Raw genomic sequence first — 18,720 nt, 5'->3', positions numbered from 1 at the left:
CTCAATACATTTTGCTGCCTAAAGCAAAGACCAGATGATGCAGAGACAGCACTGAGTGGCTTTTCTCAGGGTATGAGGCTAAGAAAGATGGAAGCTGTCCGAAGTAGAATCTTTGTTTGTGAATTGAAGATTAAGGTAGAAGTCTGAGAGAATATAAAATGTTTATTTTTTAAAAAGGTTTTTTAAAATTTTAATTTATTTAATCGTTTTTTCAATAATAACAACCACAAAAAACACAGACAGCAAAAACCGCAATAACACAATTTAACATTTCAGATTTGAGTACTGATATACCTATGACTACACCCCTACTTCCCACCACCGTCCGCCTCATCGCTTAAATATTCCTTCCAGAATATAAAATGTTGTGTTTTATGGGTGTGTTTCTTTTGTTGCTTCTTTGTTTCCCCCCTCCCTTTTCTTTTTTTAATTGTTCTCTTTAGATATTAGCTTTGTTTGGTTTTTATAGTATTATATGTTGGAAACCTTTAATAAAACTGAGTTTAAAAAACCCAAATAATGCCTTGACCTCTTCCCTACTGGGCCCAGCTCACTGCACCCTATAATATTCACACATCAATTCCTGACTTCCTGTCAATTAACACAGGCACCCATTGGGGTTGCCTGATGTCGAATAGATTACTGTATTTTAATATTCTGTTGGAAGCCGCCCAGAGTGGCTGGAGAAACCCAGCCAGATGTAAAAGGTAAAGGGACCCCTGACCATTAGGTCCAGTCGTGGCTGACTCTGGGGTTGCAGCGCTCATCTCACTTTATTGGCTGAGGGAACCGGCGTACAGCTTCCGGGTCATGTAGCCAGCATGACTAAGCCGCTTCTGGAAAACCAGAGCAGCGCACAGAAACGCCATTTACCTTCCCGCCGGAGCGGTACCTAATTATCTACTTGCACTTTGACGTGTTTTCAAACTGCTAGGTTGGCAGGACCAGCCAGATGGGCGGGGTAAAAATAATAAATTGTTATTGTTATTGTTATTGTTATTGTTATTGTTATTGTTACTGTTACTGTTACTGTTACTGTTACTGTTACTGTTACTGTTACTGTTACTGTTATTGTTATTGTTATTGTTATTGTTTTGGCCACTTGGCCCTGCAATGTGACCGGGCTGTTCCTCTGCATTAGGAAGAAGACCACTCAAAGCAATAAAGTCTGCAGTGGTGCCCTAGGAAGACAAGGCTAGTGCAAACATTGTTTTGAAACACGCGTTTAGCCTCATTAGACCTAAGGATATGCAAATAATGAAACAGCGTTTAAAGAGCTTTGTCAAACACCAAGCCACACAGAGAATCAGGTCACAAAATCCTTCCTGGGTGATGCTCCACTCTGGTACTTTAAGCGGCGCACAGCGAGGAAAGCCTTGTCCTTTTCTGTCCCCGCCAGAGCCAGCCCAAGGACACAGGCAGCCAGAGAGATGACCGTAGCTTTGAGAAAAGCTTAAAGGTTTCAGAAAGGCTTAAAGGTTTCAGAAACCCTCACCCCGTCACGGGGATTCGAACCACCAACCTTCTGATCGGCAAGTCCTAGGCTCTGTGGTTCAACCCACAGCGCCACCTGCGTCCCTTGAGAAAGGCTTAAAGGTAAAGGTAAAGGTACCCCTGCCCATACGGGCCAGTCTTGACAGACTCTGGGGTTGTGCGCCCATCTCACTCAAGAGGCCAGGGGCCAGCGCTGTCCGGAGACACTTCCGGGTCACGTGGCCAGCGTGACATCGCTGCTCTGGCGAGCCAGAGCCGCACACGGAAACGCCGTTTACCTTCCCGCTGGTAAGCGGTCCCTATTTATCTACTTGCACCCGGAGGTGCTTTCGAACTGCTAGGTTGGCAGGCGCTGGGACCGAGCAGCGGGAGTGCACCCCGCCGCAGGGATTCGAACCGCTGACCTTTCGATCGGCAAGTCCTAGGCGCTGAGGCTTTAACCCACAGCGCCACCTGCGTCCCCTTTGAGAAAGGCTTACAAAGCAGCAAAGATATCTAAGAGGCGCGCCACTGCAGGTAGCCCTCACGCTAGGCACAGCCAGGTGTAATCTGAGTTTTGGAGGGCTGGCCCAAGACATTTGCTGCCTGCATTGCAGCCAAGGCCGGCCAAGTTATTTTGGCACAGAGGTAGAACATCCCACAAGCACCTCTCCCCCTCCGTGGTAGCAAAAATGGAGACTGACAAGGGGCAACCGCGAAGGAGGCAAATCTCGCCAACATGGACATCATTGAGCATAATTTAGCTCACGTGAGAGCCTCAAGCTGCTATCACCATGCTAGCATAAGTCTCTTGAAACCTGCCCTGCGCTACATTGACTGATTCACATCTAAGGCTACAGTCAAAACCACCACCCCTCCATTTATGTGAGAGCAAGCCCCATTGAATTCAATCAGACATACAGTGGTACCTCCGGTTACAGACACTTCAGGTTACAGATGCTTCAGGTTACAGACGCTTCAGGTTACAGACTCCGCTAACCCAGAAATAGTACCTCAGGTTAAGAACTTTGCTTCAGGATGAGAAGAGAAATTGCACGGCGGCAGCGGGAGGCCCCATTAGCTAAAGTGGTACCTCAGGTTAAGAACGGTTTCAGCTTAAGAATGGCCCTCAGAACGAATTAAGTTCTTAACCCAAGGTACCACTGTATTTAGGGTTGTGCTGTAAGCTGCATGATCTCGCCACGAACGAATGCCGAGTTCTCAAACTCAGTTCTGCTTTCATGCCATTCCCTGATTTCAGAAAGTCTGAAACCTTCTTCCAACTTTCTAGGGGGGAACACATATGGAGCGAGGCAGGTACAGGTCACCTTGGAGCCTGTTCCTGATGGACTGTCTCCCTTCCTGTTTACTTTGTTTATGTTTATTGCACTCTTAAAATGTTTTTTTTTTTTTAGTAGGTGGCGCTGTGGGTTAAACCACAGAGCCTAGGACTTGCTGGTCAGAAGGTTGGCGGTTCGAATCCCCGCAACGGGGTGAGCTCCCGTTGCTCGGTCCCTGCTCCGGCCAACTTAGCAGTTCGAAAGCTCGTCAAAGTGCAAGTAGATAAATAGGTACCGCTCCAGCGGGAAGGTAAACGGCATTTCCGTGCGCTTCTCTGGTTTGCCAGAAGCGGCTTAGTCATGCTGGCCACATGACCCGGAAGCTGTACGCCGGCTCCCTCGGCCAGTAAAGCAAGATGAGTGCCGCAACCGCAGAGTCGGTCACGACTGGACCTAATGGACAGGGGTCCCTTTACCTTTAAGCTGCCTTGGAAGAATTGGAAGGATATAAATAACAGCTGTCAATCGATCCACCATTCAGTAAACTTGCCTCCATTTGGTGCAGATCAATCCTTTCAAGGCAGGTTTGGGGAACCTTTAGCTCGCCAGATATTGCTATAGTACTACATCTCCCATCAGCCCCAGCAAGCATGGCTACTCACCAGGAATGATGAGAGTTGTAGTACAGCAACATCTGAAGGACCCCACCCTCCCCAAGCCACAGACATTTCTGAACATTTTACTCCACTGCTACAGTCTATCTCACTGTTATATAAATGCTTGAGTTTCACTGAGCTAAGCAGATCTGAAGCGCATTCAACAGTGTGGTTCTGGATTATGGTTTTGGTGCCCAGAAAAAGACATCAACAGCAGTTCTCCAAATGCCAGCAAAAAGCCTTGGATGAAAATGACAGATTAAATTATCATCAGGAAGGAGTGGGAGATGACTGGCACACAATTTCATGATTAATATTTTAGGAATGGCAGGTTAGCGCAGAGGTGGTTGCAAAGTTAACCCTTTGGAAGCTTATCCGGTAATGCTTTACAAAATGTGGAAAACTCATTTCTTGGAAGGTAGGAGGCCCTTTTCTGAACTAAAGGAGACAAATGTCTGATTTTCAGGACCGAACATTATTTGGGTGCAGCTTCTGTGTGTATACCAGGGCTATGAATTCATGCTGTTCTGCACAGAAGCTATTGTGGCAACAGAATAAAATTATAACCCGAACAATGGCAGCAAAGGAAAGATAGACACTTAGACCTAGTTCTCACAAACAGCAGGCAAGGTACCTAAACTCAAAGTTACTGTTTTGTCCTGTTCGGGAAAGACAAAATAGTTGCAATGGTGTTGACATTTTAAGTCTCCCCGCCCCCATAAATTGAGGCAGGGAATTGTGAATTTTTCATAAAGATTATATTTCTGTGTTTCCTTGGGGGTTTATCCTTTCCACCCAGTGGCCGCCATGCATGCACCCAGGGGTCACACGGAGGGCCGGATTTAGGTTTGGTAAAGGTAATGGGGCCCTTTATATGTCCAGCTGCCCTTTGTCAACAACAAATTGTCTCTGCTTTTTGTGTTGAATATGTGCTGTGTGGTAATTTACAGACCAAATAGGTCCATACACAACACTAAACACTGTTGCTGTATGTAGGTTTTATTTTATTTGCTTTTTATCTTATATTTTGGAAATGTGCATCCAGGTTTTTTTCCCCTTTGAAATTTTTGGGGGCCCCCAAGCGAGTGGGGCCCTAAGCTATATATAGCTTGTTTAGCTCACAGTGGAACCTCGGGTTGCGGACCTAATCCGTGACGGAGGCACGTCCGCAACCCGCAGCATTCGCATCCTGAAGTGCCGCGTCTGTGCTGATTTGGTGTTCTGCGCATGCGCAAGGCGCGATTTAGCACTTCTGCGCATGTGCGAGCAGTGAAACCCGGAAGTAACTTGTTCCAGTACTTCCAGGTTTCCCGCAGTCCGCAACCCGAAAACATGTAACCTGAGGCGTCCGCAACATGAGGTGTGACTGTATATGTAAATCCAGGACTGGATCACATGGAGGCTCAGTCTTGGAAGGCAACTCATAGACTTTGCTCTCTGGGTAGGGCTGTCATAGCAGGCTTCTAGTGCAAATTCTGTGCAATACCTTATCTATCCTGCACCTGCTAGGAAGTAGAGGAAAGGGCACGGTTTGCAATTGTTCTCATGCATTCCAAGAGAGACCATCTATGGTATATGGGTGGAAGGCCAACGCAGGTCAGATCCTGAACTCAGTTATGCAGCTGAGTCAATACAGGAAATTGCACACACACACACACACACACACCCGAAAGCAGCCTTGATGCTGAACAAAGTTGTAAAAGGTTTGTATTTTAGGTATACCTGCCCAACAGCAGAACTTAAACTCGACCAGCTTTCAGTTCGACGATTCAATTTAGCCAATTTTTTTTAAAAAATCTAATCGAATGATTTCATTTTATCCTAAAATGTCAAAACCAGTTTCATTCCGGTCAGCTTGTTTGAGCTTTCATTAAAAAATATGAGCCGACACACAGGCTTTAAACAAACAAACAGAAACTGAGACTTTTCTTTTTTTAAGATGCACACGCTGTAACAAAGCCAAGCTACGTTTAGCTGGAGAAAAAGAATGAAACCAAGGGAACACGCTGGGTGTGTGAAAAATTACTGGATTGATTTTCCAGCAATTAGGAAATAATTTTACAAAAATGTTTTATTAGAAGGGGGCATCAATATACAGTGGTACCTCGGGTTACATACGCTTCAGGTTACATATGCTTCAGGTTACAGACTCCGCTAACCCAGAAATAGTGCTTTAGGTTAAGAACTTTGCTTCAGGATGGGAACAGAAATCATGCTCCGGTGGCACAGCAGCAGCAGGAGGCCCCATTAGCTAAAGTGGTGCTTCAGGTTAAGAACAGTTTCAGGTTAAGTACGGACCTCCGGAACGAATTAATTACTTAACCTGTAATTTCATCTGTATTTGGAAGCCATCAATTAATATGCAACAGTCTGATTTTCTTGTCCACTACAATGGCATGGTTACTAAATTTCTATATCAATCCTCAATATTTGTCCTGTTCAGAACCAGTCCCTGCAGTTGCACCCTTCAGCGGAGAGCAGGATTGAGCCCCGGGACCTAACATGTCCACCCCTAGGGTGCTTCCAGGTGCTGTGAGTTACCAATCGGCCTCACCTGTGTGGCCGCACCTTGCCTCTTCAGAATAAACTTAGGAAAGTCCCAATCCTGCGAAGCCCTACCGGTCACAGGGCCTGGCTCCTGCACGCACTCCTGACAAGTTGGTTCAGTTGTTGGACCGAGAATGTCCCATTCCTGGAACTCTGGAGAGCTGATGTGAGTCATTGTAGTCAATGCCAATCTAGACGCCTGATCTTCAGTAATAAGCTTTCTATGTTCCAATGGCTAGCAAAAGGGCTGGGGACCAAGATATTTCCCGGAAAGGAGAGTCTGTTCATTAGCTGGAGACATTGATTACTCTTTATTGAATGTCTGTGTGTCCCTGGTTGTTACATTCCTTGAGGAAGTATGACAGTTGGTTCAAATACTTGCTGCACTCAGGTCTGCTGGGCTTCCAGGGTAATGAATCTCACTCCGTGTTCTTGCCTTTACAGTGGTACCTCAGGTTACATACACTTCAGGTTACATACACCTCAGGTTACAGACTCCGCTAACCCAGAAATAGTACCTCGGGTTTGCTTCAGGATGAGAACAGAAATCGTGCTCCGGTAGCGCGGCAGCAGCAGGAGGCCCCATTAGCTAAAGTGGTGCTTCAGGTTAAGAACAGTTTCAGGTTAAGTATGGACCTCCGGAACGAATTAAGTACTTAACCTTAGGTACCACTGTATCTGCACAGTCAAGCATGTTTAAGGAGAGTCCTACTGTTCCACAGCTCAGTAAATGGTGTTGACGGTGGCTTGCTTCAGATAGGTTTGTGTCTAGACCCAGTGGACTCATTGGGCTACTAGATTTCTAGTTACTCTGGTTACTCATTGGCTCCCAGTACGTTTCCGAGCACAATTCAAAGTGTTTGTGCTGACCTTTAAAGCCCTAAACAGCCTCGGTCCAGTATACCTGAAGGAGCATCTCCACCCCCATTGTTCTGCCCAGACACTGAGATCCAGCGCCGAGGGCCTTCTGGCGGTTCCCTCTCTGCGAGAAGTGAGATTACAGGGAACCAGACAGAGGGCCTTCTTGGTAGTGGCGCCTGCCCTGTGGAATGCCCTCCCATCAGATGTCAAGGCAATAAACAACTATTTTACTTTTAAAAGACAACTGAAGGTGGCCCTGTTTAGGGAAGTTTTTAAAGTCTGATGTTGTATTGTTTTTAATATTTGGCTGGAAGCCACTCAGAGTGGCTGGGGAAACCCAGCCAGATGGGCGGGGTATAAATAAATTATTAGTAGTAGTAGTAGTAGTAGTAGTAGTAGTATACCCATGTGCCAGGGCCTTGTGTGGCACCCCAGAGATATCACAGCCCTCCATAGCCTTTAGTCTCTGGCTTTTAGATGTTTTAACTAATGGAGCCCTGCCTTATTTAACCAGTTACAGGTAGGTAGCCGTGTTGGTCTGCCATAGTCAAAACAAAATAAAAGAAAAAAAATTCCTTCCAGTAGCACCTTAAAGACCAACTAAGTTAGTTCTAGGTATGAGCTTTCGTGTGCATGCACACTTCTTCAGATACACAGATACTTCAGTGTATCTGAAGAAGTGTGCATGCACACGAAAGCACACGAAAGCTCATACCTAGAACTAACTTAGTTGGTCTTTAAGGTGCTACTGGAAGGAATTTTTTTTCTTTTATTTTGTTTTATTTAACCAGGTGTTTCAATAGTTTTGATCGCTAGGTCTGGAACTACATGCAACTTGCCTGAAATGCGGCTTCGGATAGCTGGCTAAACCAGGTGAGAGGAGTAGCCGATAACTGAACAAAATGTTTAAAAGTACATTTCCACAAAAAAAAAAACCCAGAGTCCTTCTTGTTGGGGATAATTCAGAGGGAAATTCCCAGGTGTCAAAAAAGACTACTTAGGCATGCTATTACGGCGGCCCGTGTTTTGTTAGCCCGAAAATGGAAAACGAGCGAGGTCTCAACCAAAGAACAATGGCAACTTAAATTGATGGAATACATGCAGCTTGCAGACTTATAGAATAAGAGAACAACAAGAATGCACGTTTAAAGGAGACTGGAAAATGTATATGGGTGAAAATTGTGTTCATTTAAAAGCGCTGGTAGCATTAAGGTAAATTCAACAGTGTCAATTAGTTTTGATGGATGTAAGAATGGATTCCTGAATGGTTTAGTTTAGACATGTCCAAAGTCTGTTTTGGGGCCTAATCTGGCCTGCCAGTGAGTGGGTTTAATCCGGTCAACAATCCTAAAAAACGGTCAGCAACTCTGGTCGGCCCTCATGCATGTTCGCTTCATCAAATCTGGCCCTCTTTGAAAAAAGCTTAGGCACCCCTGGTTTAGTTCATGTAAAATATGCAGGGATGTGTGGTATTCAAAATGAACTGCAGAAGGAGAAGAAGAGAAGTTGTTGTAAAAAAGAGGTTGTTTAAATGAATATTTTGTAAATGTAAATTTACAAATGTAAATTTGTTACATTAAATGTAATTTGGAAAATTTAATACAAATTACAGTGGTACACCTCTGGAAGAACATTGTTTTTTGATACAGATGGATACCAATAACAAGAACATATCTACACACACATAGCAAAAACTTCAGTGAATGAGACCATCTGCTTAACAAACAAGACAAATTGTTGTGTTTCCAATTTTATATCGTACTATATCAGCACTGAGTGACCTTAGGCGAGCCAATTTCTCTCTCTTTCTCTCTCTCCCTCCCTCTCAGTCTCGGCGCCCCAGCCCCAATCTGTAATACGGACATACAGTGGTACCTCGGGTTAAGAATTTAATTTGTTCTAGAGGTCTGTTCTTAACCTGAAACTGTTCTTAACCGGAAGCACCACTTTAGCTAATGGGGCCTCCTGCTGCTGCTGTGCCACCGGAGCATGATTTCTGTTCTCATCCTGAAGCAAAGTTCTTAACCCGAGGTACTATTTCTGGGTTAGTAGAGTCTGTAACCTGAAACATCTGTAACCTGAAGCGTATGTAACCCGAGGTACCACTGTAATAATATTTGCCTCGCTTTATCAGTACTGCTAAATAGACTAGCTTTAGAAGTTAGGAGAAGCACAACATAGTATTTTCCATCAATATTATGAGCGTGTATAGCATGTTGCCTAAAACTTAGCACAGTGACAATTTGCACGCTGCTAAGAATTGTAACCACAAGAAGTGTATGAGCTGGGGCTTCCACAATCGAGTGTTCACGATGAAGGATGCGTTTCAGGTTCAGGAAGTCATGACCTCCCCAGTCTGAAATTCTGTGTAGGTGAAAACCAGGAGAACAAGCTGCTTTTCCCTAAGTTGTGATGAAAGCAATGGAAAATGAAGTGAAAGTTTCAGAGACACCCAGACAAGCTGTAACTCTGAGTCACCCATTCTAGCTGGTTTCTTCTGTGTCATGTGCCCGTAACTGGAATAGAGAGGAAGGATAACTCATGTTTGAATACCCAGGTCAGTGGTGTGGTGTGTGGCAGACACACCCTCAGGAACTCCAGCTTTCATTTCTACGGCTAGAGTAATTTATCCGTATGCCCTTGTTTCACCTCCTTTCAGCTCGTACATTTTTTGCATTCCAAGAGGAAACTGAGTGATTAACAAGATTTTAATTTTCTATGCAGAACATTAAAAAGCTTTGACAGCAAAGCTAAACCAGCCTTAAAACGCTAGTATTGTAGCATAGATTACCGTGGTACCTCGGGTTACATACGCTTCAGGTTACCTATGCTTCAGGTTACAGACTCCGCTAACCCAGAAATAGTGCTTCAGGTTAAGAACTTTGCTTCAGGATGAGAACAGAAATTGTGCTCCGGCAGCGCGGCGGCAGCGGGAAGTGGTACCTCAGGTTAAGAACAGTTTCAGGTTAAGAACAGACCTCCGGAACGAATTAAGTACTTAACCCGAGGTACCATTGTATATAAAAACAGGAAAATGAAATGTATTTTTTTACAATCTTTTTAAATCAGTTTTACACCATATATTTGAATTCAAACATTAATCATAATCATCAACATTTAGGATTTCCTGAATCCTTAGACTCCCCGCTCCATGGTTTCCATTATCAAACTTTTTCTACCACGTCATATATTTTCTATTTTCTTAAAATAATCAATTTTTACCTTAGTTTTTATTACAAGCGTTATTCAAATCCTGCCAAAGTTTTTAGTTGTTTACAGTGTTCTCTTAAGTAAATTATAATTTTATCCATACCTTATTAAAGTTTCTATCTTCCTGGTTTCTGATTTCCCTGGTCATTTTTGCCATTTCGGCATAGTCCATTATCTTCATCAAGCATTCGTCTCTGGTCGGGACTTTATCTTCTTCCCATCTCTGGGCCAGTAGTCTCCATGCTGCTGTTGCCGCATACACAAATAATCATTTCTGCTCCTGAAAAATGAAATGCATTTTGTGATACTATCCTGAGCACCCGTAGCTAACACAAACCTCACCAATTCCATTCCCCCATCCTTAAAAATTACCGTATTTTTCGCTATATAAGACGCACAAGACAACAAGACGCACCTAGTTTTGGGAGGAGGAAAACAAGAAAAACAATACAGTGGTACCTTGGGTTACATATGCTTCAGGTTACATGCGCTTCAGGTTACAGACTCTGCTAACCCAGAAATAGTACCTCAGGTTAAGAACTTTGCTTCAGGATAAGAACAGAAATCATGCTCTGGCGGCACAGCGGCAGCAGGAGGCCCCATTAGCTAAAGTGGTGCTTCAGGTTAAGAACAGTTTCAGGTAAAGTACAGACCTCCGGAACGAATTAAGTACTTAACCCGAGGTACCACTGTATTCTGAATCTCAGAAGCAAGAACAGCAAGAGCAGTGAAAGCAGCAATACCTCTTGCTGTTCTGGCTTCTGGGATAGCTGCACAGCCTGCATTCGCTCCATAAGACGCACCCACATTTCCCCTTACTTTTTAGGAGGGAAAAAGTGAGTCTTATAGAGCAAAAAATACGGTAACTGTATTTTCGACAATCGTTTTTATGTCTGCAGCCATCATGTCTGTCATCCTTTGCTGTCCACTGGTCTGAGTTCCCCTGAGCATCTTTCATGCATTCTTCCTGTTGCCTCTTGTGATGTCTCTCTAAGCTGTGACAATCAGTTTGCCTGACTTGCTACTCTCTGTTGCAAAAGTCTTCTCATACATCTTCGTGCTTGCTTTGTGCTTCCAGATTTCATCTGGATTTGTGGCACTAAGGTTGCCAAGAGTGCTTTAAATGCACCTTAACTGCACGGACCTAAAGTTATGGTGTCCGTCTGGACCCCTCCTGCAAAATAGTGACAGTCTGGAGGTGCTGTGGTTGGTTCAGCTGCAATCTAATCCAAGCAGGTATGTGAAACCAAGCCTTGCCTGCACATTGTACCAAGCAGCCTCGTTTTTATGACCAACCTTATTCTTGTGAATAATTTGTTCCAAGCTGTTTTTAAATTGTATTTTAAATTGTTGCAGCCTGCCGTGGTGTCCTTAGAGTGAAGGGTGGGCAATGAATTGAAACAACAATAATAAATGCCTAGTTTATGTAAGGGGATGTGGGTGGCGCTGTGGGTTAAACCACTGAGCCTAGGACTTGCCGATCAGAAGGTTGGCGGTTCGAATCCCCGCGACGGGGTGAGCTCCCGTTGCTCGGTCCCTGCTCCTGCCAACCTAGCAGTTCGAAAGCACGCCCAAGCGCAAGTAGATAAATAGGTACCGCTCTGGCGGGAAGGTAAACGGTGTTTCTGTGTGTTGCTCTGGTTCTCCAGAAGCGGCTTAGTTATGCTGGCCACATGACTTGGAAGCTGTACGCCAGCTGCCTCGGCCAGTAAAGCGAGATGAGCACAGCAACCCCAGAGTCAGCCACGACTGGACCTAATGGTCAGGGATCCCTTTACCTTACTAGGTTATGTAAAAATATAAACCCTTATTTTACATCTAAACCAGAGCCAACATTCCATCTTCATTTCCCTCCTGGAGTTGCTGAGCAAGGTGACATCCCCGTGGCACACACTCTAGAGCCATAATCTCGGAATTGTCGTCTCTGTCGATGGTACACTTCCATGTATGGGAGCTTGTGTGAACAAGGATGCAGGTTAACAATGTGGAATGGTGCTATTACTAAAGATGAGCTTTGGGTCATTTCCACTCACTCGGGAGCAAGTTACTCTATGGCATGGGTAGGCAAACTAAGGCCTGGGGGCTGGATCTGGCCCAATCGCCTTCTCAATCCGGCCCGCGGACGGTCCGGGAATCAGGGTCTTTTTACATGAGTAGAAAGTGTCTTTTTATTAAATATGCATCTCTGGGTGATTTGTGGGGCCTGCCTGGTGTTTTTACATGAGTAGAATGTGTGCTTTTATTTAAAATGCATCTCTGGGTTATTTGTGGAACATAGGAATTCGTTCATTTCCCCCCCAAAAATATACAGTGGTGCCCCGCAAGACGAACGCCTTGCAAGATGGAAAACCCGCTAGACGAAAGGGTTTTCCGTTTTGGAGGTGCTTCGCAAAACGAATTTCCCTATGGGCTTGCTTCGCAAGACGAAACGTCTTGCGAGTTCCTGCGGGTTTCCCCCCCCCCCTTTCCCCCCCTTTTCCTAAGCAGCTAAGCCGCTTATCAGCTGATCCGCTAAAAGCCACTAAACCGCTAATAGCGCTAATCCGCTAAGCTGTCAATGGGCTTGCTTCGCAAGACGAAAAAACCGCTATACAAAGAGCCTCACGGAACGGATTAATTTCGTCTTGCGAGGCACCACTGTAATCCGGCCCCCCACAAGGTCTGAGGGACAGTGGACCGGCCCCCTGCTGAAAATGTTTGCTGACCCCTGCTCTATGCTTTATGGTGATGGTTAATAATCAGCAGTTTCTAGTGTTCAATTTCTGAAGGGGAATGAGGCAAGGAGTCACCTCTCAGCTAAAGGAATGTACATGGCAGAGTGTTAATGCTTTATTGTCAAAGATAATACTTACAATTGCTACTCCACACCAATCTAACAGTGAGGCAGCTGTTCCCAGGTCCGCGCTCTATGGAGCAGTTGAAGCAACAGGAGACACTCCCCTTCCACCAGTTTATGTACCTTCTTCTGCCAGGCTGCGTGCATGCAGCCAAAGACTAGGTAAAAGGTAAAGGTAAAGGACTCCTGGACAGTTAAGTCCAGTCAAAGGTGACTATGGGGTTATGGTGCTCACCTCACTTTCAGGCCGAGGGAGCCAGCGTTTGTCCACAGACAGCTTTCCAGGTCATGTGGCCAGCAGGACTAAACCGCTTCTGGCGCAACGGGACACTGTGACGGAAACCAGAGCACATGGAAACGCCGTTTACCTTCCCGCCAGAGCGGTACCTATTTATCTACTTGCACTGGCGTGCTTTCGAACTGCTAGGTTGACAGGAGCTGGGACAGAGCAACGGGAGCTCACTCCGTCGCGGGGATTCGAACCGCCCACCTTCCGATCCGCAAGCCCACAGGGCTCATTGGTTTAGACCACAACACCACCCGTGTCCTGCCTGCGTGGCAATGTCCTCTGCTCCTCCCTTTTCACTCCCCTCCTGGTACTGCGAGATAGTGATGCAGGAGAGGGTGGAAACCCCTGGCCCTTCCCCTGCCTGACCTGCCTCTTCCTCCTCTTCTTCCGACCCATCCTGTGCTCCACCCTCCAACTCTGAAGCTTACCCTGCCTCCGATTCTTGCCTCCTGGCTGGCATAGGTAAAGGTAAAGGGACCCCTGACCATTAGGTCCAGTCGTGACTGACTCTGGGGTTGCGGCGCTCATCTCGCTTTATTGGCCGAGGGAGCCGGTGTACAGCTTCTGGGTCATGAGGCCAGCATGACTAAGCCACTTCTGGCGAATCAGAGCAGCGCACGGAAATCCCGTTTACCTTCCCGCTGGAGAGGTACCTATTTATCTACTTGCACTTTGACGTGCTTTCGAACTGCTAGGTTGGCAGGAGCAGGGACCGAGCAACGGGAGCTCACCCCGTTGCGGGGATTCGAACCGCTGACCTTCTGACTGGCAAGTCCTAGGCTCTGTGGTTTAACCCACAGCGCCACACAAAACACTGCCCCCTATCCCGAGTCAGGTTCCAGCGTCCTGCCAGTGCCTGACACAAACCATCCTTGTTGTTAGCCCTGGCGACTGCTTTTGACGATAGCACCTAGAAATAATGCTAACATCAAAAGATTCCATGCTGGAGATACTATAATGAAGTAAACTACATGTTTACTTTACATAATGTGGTGCTTTATGTCACTTACCCCAGCATGACCCTTTGAGAGCTAATGCACGCACTACACAGTTTTGGATCCACCTTGAGGCCACAAATCCAAAATCACTCACATTACTATATGCAACTCCTTTAGCTGTGGAAAAAAACATTTCAGGACATATTTTCCTCTATCTAGCCAACTGACCAACTCCTTAAGTTGTACACAATTTTCAGAGGCACTATTTAATTGGTTACATGGGAGTTTTCCTTGAACCTTCCTATGGATAATCAAGCCTTTGGTATGATCATCCTTTTTTGTGGGCTTAATATGTATTGTTAGATTTTTCAGGTTTCTGGCACATTCATAAGCAAATGTAAGTTTTGCTTTACATAATATTTATGGTTGTGATTACGCTAGTTATATGCTAGTGACCATATAACTGTTTTATTTGATGTTTTCTTCCTTTCAGTAAAAGGAACATTCTCTTTCAAAGAGAATGTTTCCTTTTGAAGCTTCCCGTCCTTCTCGCGCAAAGTCACGCAGCTTTTTTCGCCCTTCCTCCTTGCCTTCATCCTCACCCCGGATGCTTCAAGTGCTTGGGTCGTGTAGGGGTAAAGGGTACAGGGACCCCCGACCATTAGGTCCAGTCGTGACCGACTCTGGGGTTGTGGCGCTCATCTCGCTTTATTGGCCGAGGGAGCCGGCGTACAGCTTCCGGGTCATGTGGCCAGCATGACTAAGCCGCTTCTGGCGAACCAGAGCAGCGCACAGAAATGCCATTTACCTTCCCGCCAGAGCGGTACCTATTTATCTACTTGCACTTGGGCGTGCTTTCGAACTGCTAGGTTGGCAGGAGCAGGGACCGAGCAACGGAAGCTCACCCCGCCGCGGGGATTCAAACTGCCGACAAGTCCTAGGCTCTGTGGTTTAATCCACAGCGCCACCCGCGTCATGTAAAATGTAGTAATTTCTAATGTGGTTATTGCAGTAAAGTGATTTTTTTAGCAGGGAGGAGGGGTGCCAATACAGCTCCTTGCCAAGGGCACAAGGGGCCCTGGGTACGCCTCTGTCTTCACACAGGATAATCAACCCAGTATCTTCCTGAGAAAAGCATTGTGAACTCGTTCCGTTGAACTCTGAAATCCAAATGGGAATGGCATGAGTAAGTTGGGCAAAGGAAGTTTTTAAAAAGTAAGAGTTTCCTGCGTCTTCAGTGCTCAAATTGCATGAGGGTCCAAAGGGGCTTACCATCACCCAGTGGCCAACACCCAGTATCTTTAACTGGTTGCTTAGGCATTGGTGTTACTGCTACCTGAGCTTGGTATGAACCCAACTTGCCTTGTTTAATCTTACCTAGAGTGATGGTGTTGGGACGCGGGTGGCGCTGTGGGTTAAACCACCGAGACTAGGACTTGCCGATCAGAAGGTCGGCGGTTCAAATCCCCGTGACGGGGTGATCTCCCGTTGCTCGGTCCCTGCTCCTGCCAACCTAGCAGTTCGAAAGCACATCAAAGTGCAAGTAGATAAAAAGGTACCACTCCAGTGGGAAGGTAAACAGCGTTTCCATGCACTGCTCTGGTACGCCGGCTCCCTCGGCCAGTAAAGCGAGATGAGCGCCGCAACCCCAGAGTCGGTCACGACTGGACCTAATGGTCAAGGGTCCCTTTAGCTTTAGAGCAGTGGTGTTAGGCAACGGTGAGCCGTCCACAATTTTAAATTCCCCACGATACGCAACTCTATGCTGGGACAACGCAGGTGGTTCACAGCCACCTGTTAAACAACTCTGTTCAGTTGCTACTGCCCACCGCAGAGCAACAATGCCGAGGGAGCAAGGGGTAGCAGTCACCATTTTGCCAGGGGCTCCTCAAACACAGAGCAGGCCTTGATGCCCACCAACTACAGGGGGCACAGTTTGACTAAAATCAGGGGAGAGACTAGGGATTGCAACTTGAGGGTTTCATTCACAGCCCTCATAGTTAGGGTAGCCTAGTGTCCTCCTTTAGGGACGCGGGTGGCGCTGTGGGTAAAACCTCAGTGCCTAGGACTTGCTGATCGTAAGGTCGGCGGTTCGAATCCCAGCGGCGGGGTGAGCTCCCGTCGTTCGGTCCCAGCTCCTGCCCACCTAGCAGTTCAAAAACACCCCTAAGTGCAAGTAGATAAATAGGTACCGCTTTATAGCGGGAAGGTAAACGGCGTTTCCGTGTGCGGCACGGGTGCTGGCTCACCAGTGCAGCTTCGTCACGCTGGCCACGTGACCTGGAAGTGTCCTCGGATGGCGCCGGCTCCCGGCCTCTTGAGTGAGATGAGCGCACAACCCTAGAGTCGGTCACAATTGGCCCGTATACGGGCAGGGGTACCTTTACCTTTACCTTTTAGTGTCCTCCTTTACAGAGGGCAGCCCTCTGGCACTGTAGGACACAGGTGGCACTGTGGTCTAAACCACTGAGCCTCTTGAGTTTGCCAATCAGAAGGTCCGCAGTTCGAATCCTCACGACGGAGTGAGATCCTGTTGCATGGTTCCAGCTCCTGCCAACCTAGCAGTTCAAAAACACCCCCCCCCCAAAAAAAAAAAGTGCAGGTAGATAAATAGGTACTGCTGCAGCAGGAAGGTAAACGGCATTTCCATGCGCTGCTCTGGTTTCGGTGTTCCATTGCACCAGAAGCGGCTTAGTCATGCTGGCCACATGATCCGGGAAAACTGTCTGCGGAAAAACGCCGGATCCCTCAGCCTGTAAAGCAAGATAAGTGCCGCAACCCCAGAGTCGTTTGCGACTGGACTTAACTGTCAGGGGTCCTCTACCTTTACCTTGTCCAGAGATAAATACAGCGATCCCTCAGCGATCCCTCTTGCTGTTCTGGCTTCTGAGATTCAGAATACAGTGGTACCTCAGGTTAAGAACTTAATTCGTTCTGCGGGTCCGTTCCTAACCTGAAATTGTTCTTAACCTGAGGTACCACTTTAGCTAATGGGGTCTCCCGCCACCACCGCGCTGCTGCTGTGCGATTTCTGTTCTCATCCTGAAGCAAAGTTCTTAACCCAAGGTACTATTTCTGGGTTAGCAGAGTCTGTAACCTGAAGCGTCTGTAACCCGAGGTACCACTGTAATAATAAATATTAAACAAAAATAAAACCTAACTAGGGAGTAGATAGCCTTGAACTTCGCCATCGACATTGCACACTGAGCAGACACACAGGTCACCTGCTCACTATAGTAAGATGTGATCTTGGCAAGGCAGCTACAGTAATGGCTGGTCTCTCCAAAAGGAAATGGGAGGTGCTAACAACCATTACCAAGACGAAGTTCTACCAGGTTCAGTGGCGTAGCGTGGGGGGTGCAGGGGGGGCCAGCCGCACCGGGCGCAACATTGGGGGGGGGCGCTCACACTTGCAGCTCTCTGCCCCTACCTGGCTCACTCACTCACTCTCACTGCAGTGCTGGCTGTGCGAATCCGATCCGAGCTGCCGGGTCGCCGCCCACTGTGGAGGGGGAGGGTGCCAGGCGTGCGTTGCGGTGCGGAGCGGAGAGAGAGCGAGGGAGGGACTATCTGGGGGAGGGACAGTGCAGCGGCCGCCCAGCGCAGCGCTGAGCGTGGGAGAGAACCACACCCGACCAGCCCAGGCAGCAGCAAGAAGAAGCTGGCAGCGGCATCAGGTTAGGGGTTAGGGGCGCAAATTACTTGCCTTGCCCCGGGTTAGGGGATGCAAATTACTTGCCTTGCCCCGGGTTAGGGGGTGCAAATTACTTGCCTTGCCCCGGGTGCTGACAACCCACGCTATGCCGCTGACCAGGTTTGCATGTCGAGGACACTACCTTATGGTAGTGAGCCATGGGCAACTTACACCCACCAGGAGCAAGCCATATGCGCCATGTCAGAAAGATTTGGGGCATCACATGGCAGGACACAATTCCAAAGACGCGCTCTCCCAAGCCTACATTCTCAGCATACTTGCACTCCTGTCTCAGTGACGGTCTACACTGGCTTGGTCATCTCCACAGAATGGAAGGTGGTAGGACCCCCAATGGAGCTGGCTTCTGCGTTGCCTGCAGACGGGACATGAAGGCTGGCAACATTAACCACGCCCTGTGGAACTCCCTAGTGCATTACCACAGTGCCTGGAGACTGTCGGGTTGTGTGTCCACAGTAGTGACCACAGGAGGAATGGCCGCTGGGACAAAAGCAGAGAGAAGGAACACCAGCCGGCACACCTGCAGCAGCACAACCGGATGCCCCACCTGCAATAAAACATATCTCTCCTGTATCAGTCTCTACAGCCACAGCAGGTGCTGTAACTCTCCAGCGGTCTGACGTCGCCTCCAATGGCGCACTCTTCTGATGCCTCTCAAGACAGACAGACGCCAACAACCAGGGGCGGACTTGGGTCTTTCAAATTTCAGTGGCACCCCATGCGAGGCCAAAATTTTCCAAAATTTGCCACCTTCTGTCCTGCCTGTGCACTACGTTCTAGTTGCAACACCGCCTCTGCCAACAACAGAATATATTTTCTGTTATTATTATTATTATTATTTTTCAAAATTAGCGATAGTACCTAATATTTCCATATGCCACTTTGAGACTTCGAAATATTGAACAGTTTGGGAATGGG

General features: G+C 47.2%; 1 long non-coding RNA gene across 1 annotated transcript in view; it reads right to left on the bottom strand.

Moving 5' to 3' along the window:
• The window catches only part of LOC307201207, an 86,912-nt gene extending 69,695 nt beyond the window's left edge, over positions 1–17,217 (bottom strand). Inside the window, exon 1 of the long non-coding RNA XR_013832648.1 lies at positions 17,188–17,217. This is a non-coding gene — a long non-coding RNA (uncharacterized lncRNA). The remainder of the gene's footprint in view (positions 1–17,187) is intronic.
• Positions 17,218–18,720: the final 1,503 nt, after the last annotated feature.

Source organism: Podarcis cretensis, assembly GCF_951804945.1.
Source record: "Podarcis cretensis genome assembly, chromosome: 13".
In the NCBI taxonomy this organism is placed as follows: Eukaryota; Metazoa; Chordata; class Lepidosauria; order Squamata; family Lacertidae; genus Podarcis; species Podarcis cretensis.
This window is presented reverse-complemented; position numbering and strand designations above follow the sequence as displayed.